This window comes from Odocoileus virginianus, chromosome 5, assembly GCF_023699985.2.
Source record: "Odocoileus virginianus isolate 20LAN1187 ecotype Illinois chromosome 5, Ovbor_1.2, whole genome shotgun sequence".
Lineage (NCBI taxonomy): Eukaryota > Metazoa > Chordata > Mammalia > Artiodactyla > Cervidae > Odocoileus > Odocoileus virginianus.
In genome coordinates, this window is record NC_069678.1 from 2,269,675 (window position 1) to 2,290,765 (window position 21,091).

The 21,091-nt window shown below is 45.3% G+C and overlaps 1 long non-coding RNA gene across 3 annotated transcripts in view; it reads left to right on the plus strand.

The window, feature by feature from the left end:
• LOC110141724 (uncharacterized) overlaps positions 1-21,091 on the plus strand; it is a 114,684-nt gene that overhangs the window by 74,433 nt on the left and 19,160 nt on the right. The window contains exons 2-3 of one of the 3 annotated variants that reach the window (XR_011487624.1): positions 446-518; positions 12,214-12,445. This is a non-coding gene — a long non-coding RNA (uncharacterized lncRNA). Of the gene's footprint in view, positions 1-445; positions 519-6,474; positions 6,914-12,213; positions 12,446-21,091 lie in introns of those variants that run through there. The other 2 variants (XR_002315120.2, XR_011487625.1) reach the window with 2 other exon arrangements.

Consider the following 21,091-nt stretch of genomic DNA (forward strand, 5'->3'; position numbering starts at 1 on the left):
AGCAATGCACTCGACCAAGAGTCTCTCCTTACTGCCTGGAGTGCCTCTCTGGCCTGGGCGCAAACCCTTACCACACCTTGCACAGAATGGAAACCCTGCCTCATGGAGCAAAGCACTCATCCTCAGAGATTTTCTCCTGTGTGTAAAAGTGATTCTCAGCAAAGGCCATCCGTCCTGACCATCCCCCTCCCGCCCGCTCCTCACCCAAAACTTAATTAATCATGTTTGCATCTGGATCCAGACAAGACAATAGCAGGGATGTGTTTTTGGTTAGGAACTGAAGCTGCATTCGCAAAGGAATGTTGATTAGTTAGTGGTCGGTATCATTTTTCATGCCTTTTTAAGTTACAAAAAATTTTAATATCAAAGCATTTCTCCCTGCACCGCACATATCTATTTCTCATAAGTGCATTCTGCTGGCATAATTTTCTTTTCCTTCCTGCAGGCTCTGTTTATGAGATGATCCATCAGGTTGTCTGAGTCTCCATCCAGCCCTTCAGCAACCGGAGGCGTTCCAGGTGAGCTGTGAGCTACAGCCCACAGCCTCCCCCCATGTGGAAGGGGGAGGAGAAAGGCAGGGTTGCTCAGGGACAAGATTGGCTGGGACAGTAAGCTCTCCTTCTAGTCTTTTGGGGACCAGACTGAGGCCTCGTGATAAATGCTGCTACTCTTCAGAACAGAGATGGACCCCCTAAAGGGGAGATGGCATCCCAAATTTACTCTAGATTCAAAGATGCTGGGGTCCGTCTGAATACCTCAATCCAGTCTTCACTTCTGCACCAGGAAAATGTCCTCAATCTGGGGAAATCTCCTAATGCAGGAAGCATGTATTAATGTGTACTGCACACCCATGTGTGTAGAACATGTCCAGTCGCAGATGATAAGTCATGATGGCAAGTAACGTTGGAAATTTCTGGCAGAACCAGAAATCTGCCTGCCCCACCAGCCCTCAAGCTTGACATGCTTTTCGTGCAAAGGTGATGCAGCAGTCATGGGGGACAGTGAGGTACCTCTTCTTTCAGTTCAGTGGATTTTTCTGCTCAGTTCCAAATCTGGCTCAGGCACCAAGAATATAGCTGTGACAGGACTGACCATAGGAGGCAAAAAAAAAGAAATAAGATGTCCTAAGATGCTCAGGTGCAGGCAGACACTCTGTCTGTTTTAGAAACCATCAGCGTCACAAGGTCACGGATTCCCCAAACACCACTGACTCCTGGGAATGGGAGAGGGCTTGTTACAGGAGAGGTTCATGACAGGAAACTCAGGGAACCCAGCTGAAGCACATGGTCCCCAAAGCAGTTGGGGTTAACCATTTGAATTGATCAGATAATATGTTGTCATTGTTGTTCAGTCACGAAGTCGTGTCTGACTCTGCGACCCCATGGACTGCAGCACGCCAGGCTTCCCTGTCCTTCACTATTTCGTGGAGTTTGTTCAGAATCATGTCCATGGAGTTGGTGATGCTATCTAACCATCTCATCCTCTGTCACCCCTCTTCTCCTTTTGCCTTCAATCCTTCCCAGCATCAGGGTCCTTTCCAATGAGTTGGCTCTTTGCATCAGGTAGCCAAAGTATTGGAGCTTCAGCTTTAGCCTCAGTCCGTTCAGTGAATATTCAGAGTTAATTTCCTTTAGGATATATATCAGATAGTGGCCCCAGATAACTGTTCTCACTACTGATTTTGGCTAAAAAAAGTGTTGATTGTGGGCTTGGACGTTGAAGCTGGTGACTGACCTGGAGACCAAGAGTAGTCTGGGATAACCAAACAGCAAACTCACATTCCCAGAAATCAACCAACTAATTAAATGACTACTTATTAAGAAAATAAATTAGGTGTCAAGTATGCGCCAGGTACTGTGCTAGAGGTGGACCGCACTGGTCCTGTCTATCCCCCAGCTGTTTCCTAAGGCATAACCTTGGGGTTGGACAGGGACAAGGGTGGGTGTGGAGTTGCAGCCAGACTCAGCCAAAGGAAATATTTCAGGATGTCTGTTTTTATACTCAGAGACACGGATGGTACAAAGCAGAGGTCTGTAAACTATTGCCCTTGGGCCAAATCAGGCCTGCTGCCTATTCTGGTAATTAGCCTTATTGGAACAGGCCGCATCCATTTACTGTTGTACCATTGACGGCTGCTTTTACACTATCCCAACTGAGTTGAGTAGTTGAGACAGAGACTGTGTGACCTACAGGCTCTAAAATATTTACGATCTGGCTCTTTATAGAAAAATATCTGCTGTTTCCATGTAGAGAATCAGTTGTCAAAGAGGAAGTATGGTCAGCTTTCCTGGTTTCTTCCCCAAGACCCAAACCACAAACTGGCCTCCTCATTAGGAAGTCCTTTTGTTCAGGTATTGTGATCATCTAGAACTATCCTTAGGGCGTCCTTGGCGGCTCAGTAGAGAATCTGCCTGCCAACGCAGCAGACATAAGACATGTGAGTTTGATCTCTGGATTGGGAAAATCCCCTGGAGGAGGAAATGGCAACCCACTCCCGTGTTCCTGCTGGGAAAATCCCATGGACAGAGGAGCCTGGTGGGCTATAGGCCACAGGGTCACGAAAGAGGGAGATGTGATTTAGCAACTAAACAACAACAACAAAACTATCCTTGCAGTAAAGTCAAATACTCAGTTTTATTAGCCTCTGGGTAAATAACAGGCATATGTGGTCCTTTTGGGCCTTTGGGGCAGGTGAATAGATGAGGAACAAAGGTCACAGTTGTTCAGGTTCTTCTACAGGGTCACAACACTGTCAGTCTGGCTAACCCAAGTCAGCCTTACTTAAAGGCTCACATGTCAAAAGGCCTACTCTCAACTTTGCTTTTTGTGGGGAAGCTCGGTGCCCTGGAAAGTTGGGCTCACAAGGCAGCCATGGGATGATCCTCACAGCCAGGCTTGTGAAGGCTCTCCCAGGCCATGCTTCCAGACACCTGTGTCCTCAGATGACACATGAGGCCATTCCCAGACACCTCTCTGGCCCCTAGATCTTTTTCCATTCTTTTTGAGATGCTCAGTCAGAGTTTCAGAGTGTCCAAGAACTTGCTAGAACCGTGTGTGCCTTGGCACCTTCTCTTGGACTGTACAGGCCGTGGTCCAGGAAGGGTGGGATGGACAAAGGGGAGGAGGGTGGCAGTGTTCACACAATTCATGAATGTCAAAGAAGAGACAACATCTAAACCTTCTGGGAAGATTTTCAGGCTGCCAGTGGGATCTGCAGTGGAATGGAGGGCTGTGAGGGGACACTGATAGTCCCCCGGCCTCCAGATCTGCTCAGCCCAGCCCAGCACACATTAATGAGGGCCTGCTTGGTGACAGAACCTATCTGAGTGCTGGCTCCTGGGGCACTGGGGAGGAACAAGGTCCACGCCTTGCTTCAGAGGCTCTCCGTGGGGACTGCTGGCCCGGCCCTGCAGTGGAGGGGCGGATGCTGCGGTGAAACCCGGGACAGGGGTATGCGAGGCGGCACCAGGGCTCTGGGGGGCACTTGCAGAGAAGCCCTGCCATTGGCAAGGCCTGACTACCCGGCATCCAGCCATCCCTCTCTTGCGCTTAAAGCCCCTTCCAGCTCAAAGGTTTGGAATTATCTCCTTACCATCAATTTTGTAAAATGAGATTGAAACATGAGGGGGTGGGCCTAGAACATCTAGATTATCTCTCAGTGGGAACTATATTTCCCTCACAGGAACCAGAGAGAGAGGCCACCCTATGCCTGTTTTATGAAAGGGGAGAGTACCTCAGGTACGCTCAGTGCCCCATATCAGAGATTAAAAAACGGAGGAGCTGGGACTCCCACGAGCCTGGACTTCAGATGTCCACCAGGAGCCCTAAGGGAGGCCAGGAAGGGGCAGGCCAGTCACAGAAGAGCAACTTGAGGGCTGGGTCTCCCTCGCAGTTGTGCAGGTTGATCCCTGTAGAAAGGAGCCCTCAGCAGAGGGAAGCTGTGGGCTGAAATTCAGCCTGCGTTCTAAATAATGAGTCTCAGTGACCTGGGCCCTCTGGGGAAGGGCCTCTTCTCTAATATCCACAAGAGGGGACCCTGGGGGATGGTGCTGGTCCCTGCTTGTGAGTGGACAGGTAGTGAGGTTGGGTGTGGGGAGGGACGGCAGATCCACCCCAGGGGGGTCATGTGGGGAGCGCTGTGGGCTGATTTTGTGCACACCTATTTCATTTCAGAACTTTCACTGTTGTGGCTTCATCTGCTTCAGTCACTTCCTTTCTTCATCAAATACCTATGGGAGGTCATTCAGCAGAACATTTACCGATAAAGTACTTTTCCCAAGACCAAGACAGGAGATAAAAAAAGAGAAGATGAGTGATAAGAACAAAGCATGTTGTCAATTGATACATTCAAAAAAATTGTTCCAAACACAATTTAGAGTTATCCCTTCTCTATAATTGAGGGCAAAATGGAGGTCTAGGAAAAAAGCTAAGACAAGTATTCCTTGAGTATCGTGGACTGAGAATTCATGAAGCCTGTTTCCTAATTGAAGACACAACAATTAGTGATAAAAGCATTGGCAGGACTTCCCGCCCATAATGTAGCCATTGGTGGTCCAGCCATTGGTGGTCCAGTGGCTAAGACCCCATGCTCTCAATGCAGAGGGCCCAGGTTTGATCCTTGGTCAGGGAACTAGATCCCACATGCCACACCTAAGATTTGGCATGCCATAACAAAGATCGAAGACCCTGGACACCACAGCTAAGGCTTGATGCAGTCAAATAAATTAATATTTAAAAAAAATACTGGAATTCATCAAAATCATAAAAAGTTTTTCACCAACTTGGGGTCCAAATGAAGTTTAATATCTTTTGTTTTACCAGCCCCTCCCACCTGCTCTGTGAACAGTAAAATCCAAGGTCCTTTTCTTTGCTCCCCTCCTCGGCCCGAGTTGTCTGAGAATGCTGAGGACTTACAGTTTAAAGACAGAAGACCTAGAGTCTGATTACTTGACTACTGCTGTTCACCTTGTTGCTTAGGACGATTCTCCAAGCTTAGAAGTTAACTTGGGTTAGGCTAGTGGTATTCCCCCATGTGTATTTCCTGATTATAGAGACTTGGGGTTCACATCCTAGTGTTCAGATATCTTCCCCACACATGCAGTTGCCGTGACAAACAGTTGATTCTAGAGGAGCTTCTAGCATCAGCCACACCATGCTGTGTCAGCACCAGACCTCCTCTGCAATTCTTTTAGCTATTGCATCGAGCAGGCTTCCCTTTTCCTTAAGTTATTTCTGCAGCCCAAGTGCGTCTCTCTTTCCCGGGACTTTAGTTGGGGGCAGCCCGGTGCCCCCAGGTCTTCCTGTTTTCAAATCTTGGGAAGCAGGAGTTAGCAGCCTTAGCATCTTCTCTCCCAGAAGGTTCTCAAGCTCCTTTTACAAGTGGATACCACACCACTTCAGAGATTGGATTGGTATGCCAGTGGGTGAAAGGACTTGCAGCCTCACCACAGTAACAGGAAGTTCTCTGATCTCTCAAGGCCAGAACGTGGTGGGCCTCCAGGTTTACATAACCAAGGAAGACCTTCAGCTTCCCCCTCCCCCCAGAAAAACTAAATGCCCTAGATGACCTGGAGTCTTTACTTTCAGAAATGAGAAAGTAGATTTTTATCTCTGCCTTAGAGAAGCCCTGCTACACTCACTAATAGAACACTGTGGCAAATGGGGAGACGGGTGATTGGGTGACAGTCAAATCCACACCCTGGGCTCCCAGTCGCAACTTCACTTTCTGTGGTCCAGTCTTACCCACACTGTCGTCTTGCCCCCTTTCCTGGCGTCTTCCTAGTAATATCATCCTTCAGAGCTGGGTCGGAAACTTGACCTCCTAAATAAATCATTGCCCCACCATACTCAGCGCGTGTTTTCATCATTCCCATTTTAGAGACGAGGGAGCAGATCCAGGGGAATTAGTCACTTTTGCTCCTTCATCTAACAGTGTCATAGGGCCAGAACGCCCACGCATCTCTGAGGTCTTACGTCCCAAGCGCCAGACTTAATGATGAGAGATTTCAGGCCGGCGTGAGAACCAGAGCGCCCAGCGGCCGCTGCCAGACCCCATCCCAGCCTCGAACTGGGAGAAGCGGACGGTGGGGTATGCTGCAAACGGACGCCCCCCCAGCCTTCAGGATCGCTGGGCACCCGGAGGAATAAAGCCCGGGCTAAGGCGGCTGGCGACACCCTCACCCGGCTCAGGCTGCCAGCCACGGGAGAGAAGGCGCTGGCAAGAGCCCAGAGAGGATCCCCCGCGAGAAATATATCGCGTGCTGACATTTTTATGACCCGGGCCCGCTTACAAAACACAGGCCGGTGCACGGCTCCTCTCTCCCTGCCCAGCTTGAGATCACATGCTCCGCCCGCGGCTGCCACTTGGAGTCAGGAGAGCCCATATATTTCCCTCCTCAGATAGGCCTAGTGGTTCTCGTCAGGTGCAGAAAGCCAATAAATCACCAGCGAGGTCTCCGCGTATCTATCAGTCAGGAGGCTTGTCATCTTCCCGGCCTCGATTCACATGAAAGCCGCCCGCGGGCGGGGCGGGGCCTGGGCGGCGGGGGCGGGGCCAGCCGGCGCGGACACCTGGCGGGGGCGGGCGGGGCCAGCGAATGTTCGCAGCTCCGAGGGGCGCGGAGATTTACACCTCCTCCCCCTCCGCACGCGCCGCCCTTGGCTTTGAAGTTCCGCGGCTCCGGGTTGGGGCAGAGGAGGTCGGTTTCCCCCTGCCCGTTGTCCGGGGTTTTAATATTCCTGTCACGTCCTCAGTGCAGCTACGGCTGGGAGGGATGGAAGCCGTGGGGGAAAGTTCCGGGCGACATCCTCGCAAGGCCGCGGGAGGCAGGGAGGCGTCTCACGCCCATCTGTCCTGCCTGGACATCCCCGGCCGGACTCAGCTCAGCTTGGCCGAAAACACACTGAAACCGGAGTGAGAAGTTGGGGCACTAGCCCCCGCCCCACCCCTCCGCTTAGGAAACTGTTTCCCGTGTTTGGGGTCTTTCAAATACCATAAAGTGGCTGCGGAATCTGAAGAGATCTTGATTCAAATCCCACCTTTGCCGCTTGCTTCTTTGGGATTTCCCTAGTGGCTCAGACCGTTAAGAATTTGCCAGCCAATGCAGGAGACCTACATTCAATCCCTGGGTCGGGAAGATTCCCTGGAGAAGGGAATGGCAACCCACTCCAGTATTCTTGCCTGGAAAATCCCCCTGGATAGAGGAGCCTGGTGGGCTATAGTCCATGGGGTTGCAAAGAGTCCGACACGACTGAGGACTAGAGACTTTCACTCTCTTTGGGATTTGAGTAGATTTACTGATGGGCTTCCCTGTGGCTCGGAAGGCAAAGAATCCGCCTGTAATGCCAGAGATCCGGGTTGGATCCCTCCCTCTGGTCCGGAAGATCTCCTGGAGAAGGGAATGGTTGCCCACTCCAGTGTACTTGCCTGGAGAATTCGCTGGACAGAGAAGTCTGGTGGGCTACTGACCATGGGGGTCACAAAGAGTCTGACAGGGCAGAGAGACTAACACTTAACACTGATGTGCAGTACTTCCACCTTCCTGTGTGTGAGTGGGTACAAACGCCCACCTCACAGAGTTGCCGTGGCAGTTAAATGGGGCTGTAGGTGCCAACTGCTTATCTGTGACCACAGGTAATAGAATCATAAAAGATGATAGCTGCCTTTTTATTATTTTCTTTACCTATAAGATGTTGGTTTTGGACTACAAACACTTTTAAAGGCCACTTCTAGCTGGCCTTTAACACCAGTTGCACACCTGGTGTTGCTCAAGCAAGAGCGGGCTGGGGTGGAGCTGCTGACCACTCCCAGCCAGCCAGGAGCCCTGCTCAGGCCCTGGGACTCCCAGTTCTCAGCTCGCTTTAGCTTTAGGATTTCAGAGCCTTAGGCCTGGGAAGTCTGACTAGGTTTGATAAATGCCTCCTTACTTGGGAAGCATTTGGAAGGCTCCTTCTATGTCCTCATCACATCTGGGCTAGGGGCACCACCTGGTTCTGGGTGGGAGACCTATGTTAACAGGAACTGCTCTTGGAGACACGGTCAACTGTGCATCACAGGCTGGGGGAATCCGATGGTCCTTTTCCTCCCGCAGTCATGGCAACGGGTTCAGGGACCACATTCACCAGGCAGAGGGGTAAAAGCAGTTTTTGATCATATCCCATGGGAAAGCCAAGGAAAACTTGTCATCTAACCATTCTAGGTCTTAGATTTTGAGGCAGAAATACCAGTGTTTTTCAATGGGAAGCTTTTGGCATCTGGGGCCAGGCCTATCCTGCACTTAGGGTATATTTAACACTCTGGGCCAGGCATTAGATGCCAGCTGGACCTCCTGGCATTGGGACAATCAAAATGTCCTCATGTTTCCAAATGCTTTTCATTGAGGATCACTGGTTGATCCCATCTCCCCTCTAGTGCTAATATTGTGTCAGTTTAGGAGTCCTGCTTCAGACAGTAACCAATTATTCTCACTGTGACTTTGGCCAAACTGGTCAATGTTTTTTAAAGAAATCAGTATTATAGGAATAATCAAACTCACCCTGTAGTTTCTATACATCACAGAGCTTTGGTGAGGATATATACATTTTTTTAAAGGATGTGAAAACTCTCTGACGGTAAGGTACTACTATTAGTATGATAAAATAATGATAATAGTACCTTATTATCAGGTTTTAGGCACTGCATGGGCATCTATTTAATTCTAAAAGGAGTCTCTCAGGCAGGTTTTACTATTTTCATTTTACATATAAAGAAAACGGATTAAAAGAGTAAGTGAAAAGAGTAAGTGATTTGCCCAAGACCATGTAGTTAGAATTTGAAGCCAGAACACGGACTGTCTGAACTCATGTACTAAATAATGTCCTCTTCTTCTTGTTCTGCATGAGGCATGGGTCTGATCTCTGGTCAGGGAACTAAAATCCTTCATGCCATGCATGTGGCTCAGCCAAGAAAAATAAAATTAAAATTAAAAAATAATAAAAGGAAAGCATGTGGGGGAAAAAAAAGAAAAAAGGGCCAGTGATCTTAAGAAGATCTGTCTTATTAGTCACTCTGCCTTCCAGCCTCGCTTAGTATGACTCTCCATTTTCCTTGCCTCCTCTGTGGAAATGAAGCTTCCTTAAGGTCACTTTCTTCTGTATAATCTTTCATATTATCCCACACATCCAGCTGTGGGAACCTGGGCCCCCAGACTCAGATAGTCTCAGTATTCTCCTCTCTAAAATGGTAATAGTCCTAAGCACTCCCGCATCTCCTGCCCCACAGCACTATTCTGAGGATCAAAAGAACAAGAGTATGTGAGATTGCTTTGTAAATTGTAAAGTGCCGTACAAATATGACTTATTATTATTTCCAGCTGCGGTTGTCTAAGGACTACTTCAATAAGGGCATTATAAATGATTGATAAGACTTTATGTGGTATTTGTGCTTTAAGGGGGAACAAGTCTTAAGTCAAAGGACTGAAACTCTGGTTTGGAATGTTGGTTGCAGCATCTAGACCAAGGGATTCAGGCAAGTGAATGGGGGGTTTGGGCCCAAGTCCAAAACACCAGTCGGCTTAACTTAGGTTAGGAACAGCTATTAAATGTTGATTATTATTTGTTCATTGAACAAGTCAAAGAAAGTTAGTAATAATATTAGCAAATATTAATTTGAGAGCTTACTTTATATCAGGGATTATTCTAAATAGTTTGTATCTGTGTTTGTGCTTGTCCTCAGTCGTGTCTGACTCTTTGTGACCCCATGGACTGTAGCCCACCAGGCTCCTCTGTCCATGGGATTTCCCAGGCAAGAACGCTGGAGTGGGTTGCCATTTCCTCCTCCAGTGGATCTTCCCAACCCGGGGATCGAACCTGCATCTCCTATACTGCTAATAGGATTCTTTGCCACTGAGCCTCTTGGGAAACCATTTTGTATCTCCATGTATTTCATTCTTAAAAGAATCCAGTGAAATGACTATCTCTATGGGGAATATGACTAGCCTCATTTTCCAAATGAGGAAAATAAGGCTCAGAGAAGTTATGAGGCTTTTTCTAGGGTCATACAGCTAATAAGTGATGGGGCTTGGGTTTGAACCCAGTTTTTCTGACCCCTAAGCCAAAAGAAACAAAGAAGAGGTGGACAGAAGGAAGGAAAAAAGGAAACTAGGAAGAAAGGTAGGCTGTAAAGAAGGACATTTATGTACTGAACACTGCTCAGATATATTATTCTGAGACTCTACAAGACAGAGATCTAGATAGAACCCAATGATGTCCAAATGAAACATGTCCTGAAGGAGTCAATGAAAGATCTTTGGGTCTGTCTTTCCCATAAGGTAGAGTGTGTTCATCTTCACATCTATGGACTATAACGGAGCCACTACCACTGTGATGAAACTCTAACCTGAATATGTGGAAACACATAAGGAGGGTCAGGTGAGAGTTGGTAGAGGTGATGTCTGGGTGAATCTTTGGGAATTCATAGGATCCAGCCAGGCAGAGTTGGGGGAGGAGGCAGGAAACAACATAAAGTGGGTGAAGCTACAAGTAATCTTGTCATATTACCATGCAAAGACTGTGGAAGAGACAAGACATGAGGGTGAAAGTGCAATAAGATCCAGCTCATTTGTGCCAGGAAGTCTCTCAGACAAGCCAAGGAGCTTAGGCTCCATCCTGTAAATGACAGAGGGCCATCAATGGTCTTCCGCAGAGTTAGGTTTATGATGTAGCTATTCATTCTGGCTAGAGTAGGGAAGCTGAATTTGATGGGTAGAGGGCATGGCAAGAAATCGAAAGAGTATTCAAAGTTCTGACAAGAGATTATGAGCTCCATAACTAGGGAACTCGCCCTAGAGCTGATAAAGAGACTGAAGGGATACTTAGGAGATATTTTTAGAGGCATTTCGTGATTGGATTGAAGTGGAATGGCTGGTACTGGAGATATCTTGGTTGATACCTATATTTCTTGATTTAATGACTGGAAAGCTAGGGTGCTATCCAGCAGAGGTTTAGAGTACTAGAAAGTGAAAGTGAAAGGGAAGTCGCTCAGTCGTGTCGAACTCTTTGTGACCCCATGGACTATAGTTTACCAGGCTCCTCCGTCCGTGGGATTTTCCAGGCAAGAATACTGGAGTGGGTTGCCATTGCCTTTTCTAGGAGATCTTCCCAACCCAGGGATTGAACCCGGGTCTCCTGAATTGTAGGCAGACGCTTTACTGCCTGAGCCACCAGGGAAGTCCCTTTAGAGTGCTAGAGGAGAGGTCAATACAGAGAGATGGATTTGTCCAGCCTCAGACTGGAAAGAATAAACATGAAAAACACTGGGAAGCAGTCCGGGATAGGGATGTTTATTTGATTTGTTAAAAAATAATTTATTAACTGTGGTGTGTTGACATTAGGCTAGGTGTGAGACTTGGAAATCAGGCTAGAACTGGTTATGTCACAGTAACAATTTCCAGATCTCAGTGACTTAAGACCAAAGCAAAAGTTTATTTCTCATTTATACTACATGTCAAATTTAAGTGTTGTTCAGGGGCTGTGTTCTACTTTGTCACCCAGAGACCCAAACTGATGAGGTTGCATCGTCTTGTAACTTCAGCATTTAGCACATGAGTCCTCCTCTGCACCTTGGCAAGAGAAGAGAGAGGCTAAAGAACCACACATGGCCTTTTGCCCCCTGAGCTGGGATTGACATATATCATATCTGTTCACATATCACTGCTAGAGTTGGTCTCATGGTCCCACATAACTGCAGGGGTTGGAAAGTGTAGAGGAGCAAATATGTCATATAATATTTGCTATTATAACTATAATATTAGTTAGCAAATATTATTGCTAACTAATAATCCATTGATTTAATTGGGAGCTCACATTTGTGGTTTCCTATCATCCCAGGAGAAGAGGGTCTCATTACTTCCTTTTTTGTTTTTTTCTCTTGAGAAAATTGACCTAAGGAATAAATGACTAGTCCATGATATTTGGACCACACAGGTGTTGAGCACTCCTGGGAGAAAGGAGCATGGAAGAGGCATTTGTTGAGTACCTGTTACATGCCAGACAGTTCCCATATATAATTTCCTTCAATCTTCACAACCACTCAGGAAAAAAGTTTCTTCTATCCTTATTTTACAGACATGGCAAAATTAAATAGAAGGCCCAAGTTTGCAGACTCCAGGGGCTCTGTCCCACTTGCTATCAGCTGAGTAGAGACTAAAAGTGGGCCTCCATTTCTATTTCTCACAGGATGGCTGTGAATTTCTCAGTTCCTATCGGCCCAAAGCTGAAAAGAGGCAGATGAAAGGCGTCCTGGACCTGTGGACTGCTGCTGTGCCTTCTGAGGGATGGACTTCCAGCTTTTAGCCACATGTATGAAAGGGGCTGTTTCCATTTGCTGACCTGTCAGGCTCCCCCTCTCCCGAGCTTCTTTCCTCCCTCCTTGGAGTTTCTTCAATAAAACATTTCACTCCCTTGAAAAGCATCTCCGCTGAGTGGCATGGGGAGGGCCCAATATGGTTCCATTTAGCTCTCTGGGGATGCGGAGGCATCCTCCGCTCACATAACTCTCCCAGCAAGTGGTATGTGTTTCCTTTCCCTCAAAACTATGAAAAAAAAAAAGTTCTGGTTAACTTAGTCTTCCAACTCACAGATCTCAGGAGTCCCACTCCCCACAGTCTCTGCATCTCTCTGGATTCTGAGACTCCTGACTCCCAGAAAGTCTGACGGGAGGGACTGAGTGTGGAGCCACCTTCTGGCCATGCATTGAACTACATCTTTTTTTGTAGCTGCTTCAGGAAGGTGAGGGGCTCTGGCCTTTCTCTCCAACCGGCTGCCATCTCCCCACAAATACTTCTGAGAGAAGCGGAATTAACTCTGCTCAAGACCCTCTGGGGTGAACGAACACATCATTAAGTCCACACCTGGGGAGGAAAGGTCAGACTTTTCAAACTGTACAGAAGAGAAGTTTGTCTTCTGGCAGGTTCCCCTTTTGGCATCTTCCCTTCTCCCTCTAGTGCCCAAGGCAGGATCTCTCATTGTACCTGTTTTACTCTTCTGCAGACTCCACCAAAGCGCAGGCGAGAGTCAGCTGGGAGCCTTGAGAAGGCACGGATTGCTGGGGCCCCGGCCCAGGGTCTCTGATTTGCATTTTCACCAAGAAGCTCCAATCCTTTGGCCACCTGATGCAAAGAGCCAGCTCATTAGAAAAGACCCTGATGCTAGGAAAGATTGAAGGCAGGAGGAGAAGGGGACAACAGAGGATGAGATGGTTGGATGGCATCACCGACTCAATGGGCATGAGTTTGAGCAAGCTCTGAGAGATGGTGAAGGACAGGAAATCCTGGCGTGCTACAGTCCATGGGGTTGCAAAGAGTCAGACACGACTGAGTGACTGAACAACAAGAATTTACACCTTACTGAATTTTCATTGGCTCTTAACCCTTATTGCAAATCTGAATCACTATTTTAAAACACACGTATATATGTGGTGTATATATATCTCAGTTCAGTCACTCAGTTGTGTCTGGCTCTTTATGACCCCATGGACTGCAGCATGCCAGGCTTCCCTGTCCATCACCAACTCCCAGAGCTTGCTCGAACTCATGTCCATCAAGTCGATGATGCCATTTAACCATCTTATCCTCTGTCATCCCCTTATCCTTCTGCCTTCAGTATATCCTAGCATCAAGGTCTTTTCCAATGAGTCAGTCTTTTGCATCAGGTGGCCAAAGTATTGGAGTTTCATCTTCAACATCAGCCCTTCCAATGAATATTCAGTACTGATTTCCTTTAGGATTGACTGATTTGATCTCCTTGTAGTCCAAAGGGCTCTCAAGAGTCTTCTCCAATACCACAATTCAAAGGGATCAATTCTTCGGTGCTCAGCTTTCTTTATGGTCCAACTCTTACATCAATACATGACTACTGGAAAAACCATAGCTTTGACTAGACAGACCTTTCTTGACAAAGTAATGTCTCTGCTTTTTAATATGCTATCTAGGTTGGTCATAGCTTTTCTTCTAAGGAGAAAACGTCTTTTAATTTCATGGCTGCAGTCACCATATGCAGTGATTTTGCAGCCCAAGAAAATAAAGTCTGTCACTATTTCCATTGTTTCTCCATTTATTTGAAGTGATGGGACTAAATGCCATGTATATATATATACATATATATATATATATGGTACATATCTGTGTGTTGTGGGTGTTTTCAGAGATCAATTAACACCCTCCCCCAACCTGGGGTGATTCTAATGTGCAATTAGACTGAACAACTTTGTAAATTCAGACCAGGTCTTCAACTCTCAGAGTTGAAAAAAAGATTTGAGAAAATTTTCCTCATGAACCAGTTAGACCCTAAGAAATATATTTCTGAAATTAAAACTTCAGGCACTTGTGCAGACTGGCAGAAAGGGTAGACATTTATAGAAAGAAACCAGCCTCCCTGTTAGCCTTCTATTTCACTGCCTGCTTAAGTTGTCAGAATCATGAGTGGTAGCCAGCACGAAGACAGGTTCCAGCTCTACCCCTTCACTCACTGTGTGATCTGGGCCAGCTATTTAACTTCTCTACATCTCAGTTTTCACATCTGTGAGATGGAGAAAATAAGCACACTATTATATAAGGTTGTTATGAGGAATATATGAAACAATTCAGGCCGTCACACATAACTAGAATTTCATTAAAAACAACTACTATATTACTGTTGAGCGTCCCTTGTGGCTCAGATGCTAACGAATCTGCCTGCAATGCAGGAGACCTGGGTTCGATGCCCTGGAGAAGGGAATGGCAACCCATGCCAGTATTCTTGCCTGGAAAATCCCAGGGATAGAGGAGCCTGGTGGGCTATAGTCCATGGAGTTGCAAAGACTCGGACATGACTGAATGACTAACACTTTCACTGTATTACTTTTACTATTCTTATCACTATTGTTCTTTTTAGAACTCTTTGGATCAGCAGTGGGAGAGCTAGTGGATTCTTATTCTGACTTCAAGCTTGAGGATCTCTCTTCTGTGAGTCATAAGAGATAGATATATCTTTGGTGCCTGAGAACCTTTCCACATCCTATTTTACCTCCGTAACTTGTTACTGGTCTGTGATCCATCCCAACTACCATCCTTGTCAGAATGTCCACAATAATCCTTAAATGTTACCTGTCCAGACCTAACACTTGACCTGGCTCCCTGACCTGCCCTCACATGCTGTGGGACCTCTAGGAATGGTACCTCCATCCACCACCTACTGAACCGCCCAAGCTAAAAACCTGGGAGTGATTCTAGACTCCTTCCTCTTGTTCACCACCCCCACCCACTACCAAAACACCAACCAATCAAACAAAACAAACCCATAAACAATTGCTTATTGGGTCCTGCTCTTCTCTTTCTTATTATAAAGAATTAATAAATTAATTCTTCTCTTTCTTAAATTCTTCTTCTCTTTCTTAATCTTACTTGCATGCCCTCTGCTGCTGCCCTTTTTCAGGCTCTCCCATCTGCACTATTCCAACTGTCTCTTACTGGTCTTCATCACTAAGTCTTAGTTCTCCTATCTCATGAACCAGATTACCATTAGAGAGACACAAAGGTAATCATGCTGTGCCCCTGCTCAAAACTCTCCATGGTTTTCTATCATGGATGGATGGTTTTCTATCATCCATCAGGTAGAACTGGGCTTTCAACACAGACACCCACAGGCAACACAGACTCGGGGTATGGACCATTAGTACAACCATATGCATTCAGCTGTTGGCCCTGTGACCTGTCTAGGTATGGGGTCTTTCAAAACTCTATACAAACCAAACACAACATCTCTTGGCCATGAAGCCCCCAGGCCACCAGTCTGAGCCACTCCGGGGCTACCATAAAAATTCTAATTTCTTTGGTATGTTCTATAAGGCCTTTCCTGATGGATCTCATTACCTTTCTAGTCTCATCCCAACTTCTCTTTCCTAGCACTTTATGCTTGCGTAATCCTGAACTACTGAATAGGTCATGTGCTCTTGCACCTCATGGTTTTGCTCATAATGAACCTTCTAATAGAATGTCCTTCTTCTTGGTATCCTGGGCAAATCTGGTTTATATTTGGTAGTTCAGTTCAAAGGTTAGCTATGCATGGTTACCCAGAATAACTTAATTCTCCCTCTCCTACTTCTATCTGCTAATCTGACAATGACCACATGCATTGAAATTATTTATTTCATTTCATATTTATTCCCTCCACTAGTCTCACAAACTCCTTAAAGCCAGGAGCTGTCTTTTAATTTAAGTATCCCCAACTGTCATTATGGTGCCTGGCCATAGAGAGTCTAGTGGAATACACAAGTGAAGGAATGGCATTAGCTAACATTTCAAGTGCTTCCTGATTTTCAGGCAATGACCTAAGCACTTTGCATATATTATTTTTCAATCACCATATTAGGACTTCCCTGGTGGCTCAGATCGTAAAGAATTTGCCTTTAATGCAGGAGACTTTGGTTTGATCCCTGGGTCAGGAAGATTCCCTGGAGAAGGGAATAGCAATCCACTCCAATATTCTTGTCTGGAGAATTCTGTAGACTGAGGAGCATGGTAGGCTACAGTCCATGGGGTCGCAAAGAGTCAGACATGACTGAGCGACTAACACACAACACAACAATCCCTATACTGAATGTATGTAAAACTAAGATAAAATAGGCAAGTATAGAATGGGTTCCTCTATGTAACACACCACAGGTTGTTCCTAAGAGCTTCATTCTCAGTTGAAAGTGATTCTGAAATGTCTATAGGATTTGAGCATTTGGAATGCTCCAGGGTGACCTATTATACCCTATCTTACTATACAGCAGTTATTAACTTTATTTCCTCTAAGGTAGTAAAGTCCATGAAGGAAAGTATGGCAGTTTCTGTTTCAAAATTCTCAGCACCTGATATCATCCTTGGACACGGTGGGACCTGTGTAGATGCTAGATAAATGAATGAGTGGAAGTCCTGGTAGATCTCTTCCTACATGAGTTTGGGAAGCTCTGAAATCCTGGATACAGGACTCTGGCAGGCCTAGTGTTTTCCTTGACTTTTCCCTTCAGAAATGTACTGGGTACATTGGATATAAATAAATAAATAAACCACAAATAAATGTGTCTGAGAAAAAGGGGAAATGAGAAAGATGGGGTCCAGAAAATGATATTAAATATGAAAAAGTGAGTAACAAATAGAAGACTGAGAAAATTAAAAGGCCAATATTACTACAGATATTACTTGCAAATATTACTCCATGATGTGAAGGTCAATCTTCACATTTCACTTGCCATACTAAAAAATATTCCTGCAATTAAGCTACATGGCCACCAGATGTCAGTAAAGTAACAACAGGTTCCATTGAGATTTATCAACCTATGGACTACAACGTTTCGCTCAACCTCATAGAGAGATTTATAATTATGAAGTTCTATTGTTATAGTGGTGGGAAAAAAGTTTATTAAAACAGGTGACATTAAGTAAACAAAGTAAGAATGAAACACATACTTTTTATGAAAAATATAAAAGTCTGCCAGACTCCTCTGTCCATGGAATTTTCCCAGGCAAGAATATTGGAACAGGTTGCCATTTCCTTCTCCAGGAGATCTTCCTGACCCAGGATCAAACCTGAGTCTCCTGTATTGCATGTGGATTCCTTACTGACTGGGCCACCAGGGAAACCTCTACCCAAAGTCTATAAATACCTAAATGTATTTCTTGATTACTGTATAATAGCTAAAATTCCTAGCTTGAACTTCAACTGTTATAGTCCTTCTAACAATTTCTGTGTAAGAGTAAATGCGCTATTTACCTAGTCAAACTATTATCAATTCCTTCCTTCCGAATTATCATCCAGGCCCCTTATCCCCAACCTCATCTTATCCCTCACTACACACACACAGCCACCTGTCTTTCAGTGTTTGCTGCAGAATCTTCTCAGTAGAACATAATAAATTAATGCTTACTTCCATAGCTAATTCTCATACAATTCCCTGAGTGAATTTCTTTTAAGTATCTCTAACTTTCATCTTCTTCACATGAGGAACATAAACTAATCCAGGTAAAGTGCTATAATTTCATTCCCCAGTTCTTTGAGCAATCATATTAGGATCCCTCTCTGTCCTCCCCCATTTCCCTTATATTTTTTAAACTTCTGTCATTTTATTTATTTATTTTTGGCTGCACTGGGTCTTCACTGATGTGCACAGGCTTTCTCTGGTTGCAGCGCATGGGCTTCTCACTGTGGTGATTTCTCTTGTTGCAGAGCATGGGCTCTAGGGCATGTGGGCTTCAGTAGCTGCAGCACACGGGCTCCCGAAATTGTGGTGCATGGGTTTAGGTGCCCCATGGCATGCGCAATGCTCCTGGCCAGGGATCGAACCTCTGTCCTCTGCATTGGCAGGTGGATTCTTAACCACCAAACTATCAGGTAGGTTCCCCATTATGTTTTTGGAAGCTGTGCTGAGTTTTACTCATCAGCCCTAATTCAAGGATTGGCTGACAGTGAGGTAGTGGCCAATCCTTGACCTCTGAACCAGAGAGAAGTGAATTTACATCTTGCTAAAAGTAAGTGTATCCCTCAGAATATGAAAGGCTATGTTGCAGAATAAGCAGCTGTAAAACTTCAGTGGCTTGAAACAAAAGTGTACTTTTCACTCACACTGCATGTCCAGATCAGGCTGGCAGAAAACCTCTGCTCTTTCCAGTCACTCAGGGCACGGGGTTAGCAGCCTCCTTCTGCTACGTGGAGTAAGATGTCTCAGAGTCATCCAGAGTCATCTCAGTTGGCAAGAAACTGAGTCAGAGAGTCGTGTACTGTCATTTAAATACTCTAGCTCACCTCTCTTTTGGTCACAATTCATTGACCAGGGTGGATCATATGGCCCCATCTAGCTTCAAGAGTGTGAGTAAGTACACTTTTCTATGTTCTTCATAGGAGAGGTGAGCTGAGTATTGGCCAATAGTAGAAATACCTGCTATCGCTTGGCTTCAGTCTCCAAAATTTAGTGCTGTGTTCGTAACACATGTGGAACATGCTCATCCCCACCCCCAAGGAGACAACTTAAATATCCCAACTCAGGTATTAAATTCAAAGTCTAGGATATCTAAACGAAGCATAGACATTCCTTCCTCATGATAACTTAGGTTGTAATTTGTATATCAGGTCTGGATGTAGCATCTTTTTATCTCAAGAGCTATGAACCAAAAATCCAATTGGTCTGTTCCCACTCCCCAATTCACAGTGGGGATGGTAACCCCACATAGTAACCACAATAAACACACCTGTTCAGTAAAGAGGAAGAATGAAGACATGGAGCAAATACTGGCCTGCTAAAGTTCTGAACCCTACTGGGTTAACTTCTTGAGGCCCCCTGCTTGGGGTGGAAACGTAATTTAATTAATCTCTGATTCATCAGGTTGAAAGAGCTCATCCATCCATTCTTCTCTTTCACTGCTCTATCCACCCTATGGGATGTTTTTCCTGTTCTTTATCCCTCTGGCTACCTCTAAAATAGGCATTAGGGAATATGATTTCCCAGGGCACTGAGAATTTATCCCAGTCTACTTCTTGCCCCAGATGATTAGAAGCTCAGGTCATAACAGTCACCATCTTTTTAGTCAAAGCCCATGATTCCTTGGTGTATAAATCTCAAACACTCAGGAACCAGAGGGAAGGTGTTGTGGGAGGGATGGAGTGGGAGGCGGGGGTTAGCAGATGTAAGCTTTTACCTACAGAAGAGATAAACAACAAGGTCCTGCTATAGTGCATACAGAGCTGTATTCAATATCCTGTGATAAACCATAATGGAGAAGAATAGATTTTAAAGAATATATATATGTGTGTGTGTGTGTGTGTGTGTGTGTGTGTGTGTGTATTTTTTTGTTGTTGTTGTTGTACAGTTGCTTCAGTCATGTCTAATGCTTTCTGACTCCTTGGACTGTAGTCTGCCAGGCTCCTCTGTCCATGGGGTTACCCAGGCAAGAATACTGGAGTGGGTTGCCATTTCCTTCTCCAGGGTTTCTTCCCAATCCAGGGGTCAAACCCGAGTCTCCTGCATTGCAGGCAGATTGTTTACTGTCTGAGCCACCAGGGGCATATCACTTTGCTATACAGAAGTAATTAACACAACCTTGTAAATCAGCTATACTTCAATTAAAAAAATGAAAGTCCTCGTATATTGGATTTCAGTTAGCCTAATATACTGCTAATCGTACCCTCAGTCCTTTCTGAAGTGTGACTTCCATATTTGCTATTTCTCACCTCCTCTGCTTTCTCTCTCTCTCTTAATTCAAGTGTCACATCTTTATTTTTATTTACTGGATACCCCACCCTTCACTGGATCTTTAAGACATGTTACTTCATTCAGAGGTTTTAACACTCTGTATAATGGTATACCCTCAATTTGATCTGCCCCCCAGGGCTGAATTTTAATTAGCCGTTGTTGCTCACAGCCTTTCTTATTCCTGTTTTTTTTTTATAGTTTAGAATTGAGAAGCAGTTGACTTTGCAACTCTTCTAGTTCCTGAATTTTTAAATCTTCTTATTTTCTTTCATTCCTGTTTGTAAAGAAGCACATTCTTTTCTGATTGCATCTCCTAATCACACCTTGCTACATATGACCAACTCAAACCAGTGCACACTATGATATTCTGCTTCCCAAACTCTTCTCATAGATCCATTTGTTAATTAGTTGCATGATATACCCCCCAAATGACTGGTGGTGACAGTTTTATCAAATGCTTTATCTATATCATGGATTGTCAACTTTCCAGCCTCCAATATCAGTTTTCTTACCACCTACCACCTGGCCTATTAGCCAATGTCATTTATTTTGGGGGTCACATTGGGGTTTCTTTGTTGTTACAACATCATCTTTCTTCGAGCTCTGACATCTGTATCAGTCAGAATAGGCTAGGCTAAGTTTGGTAAACAATAACCCTAGAAATTTAGTGGTTTGAAACAAGGTTGTGGTTACTCCTATCCGTTCAATGCAGATTGGCAGGAAAGCTCTGCTCTTTGCAATCCCACAGAAAACCAGCTGATGGAGGCTCTGTCACCACACCCTAAACATGGGAAGCCCCAACCCTGGGTCATAAATGCTCCAGTCTAGAACTAACTAACCTGACTCCCT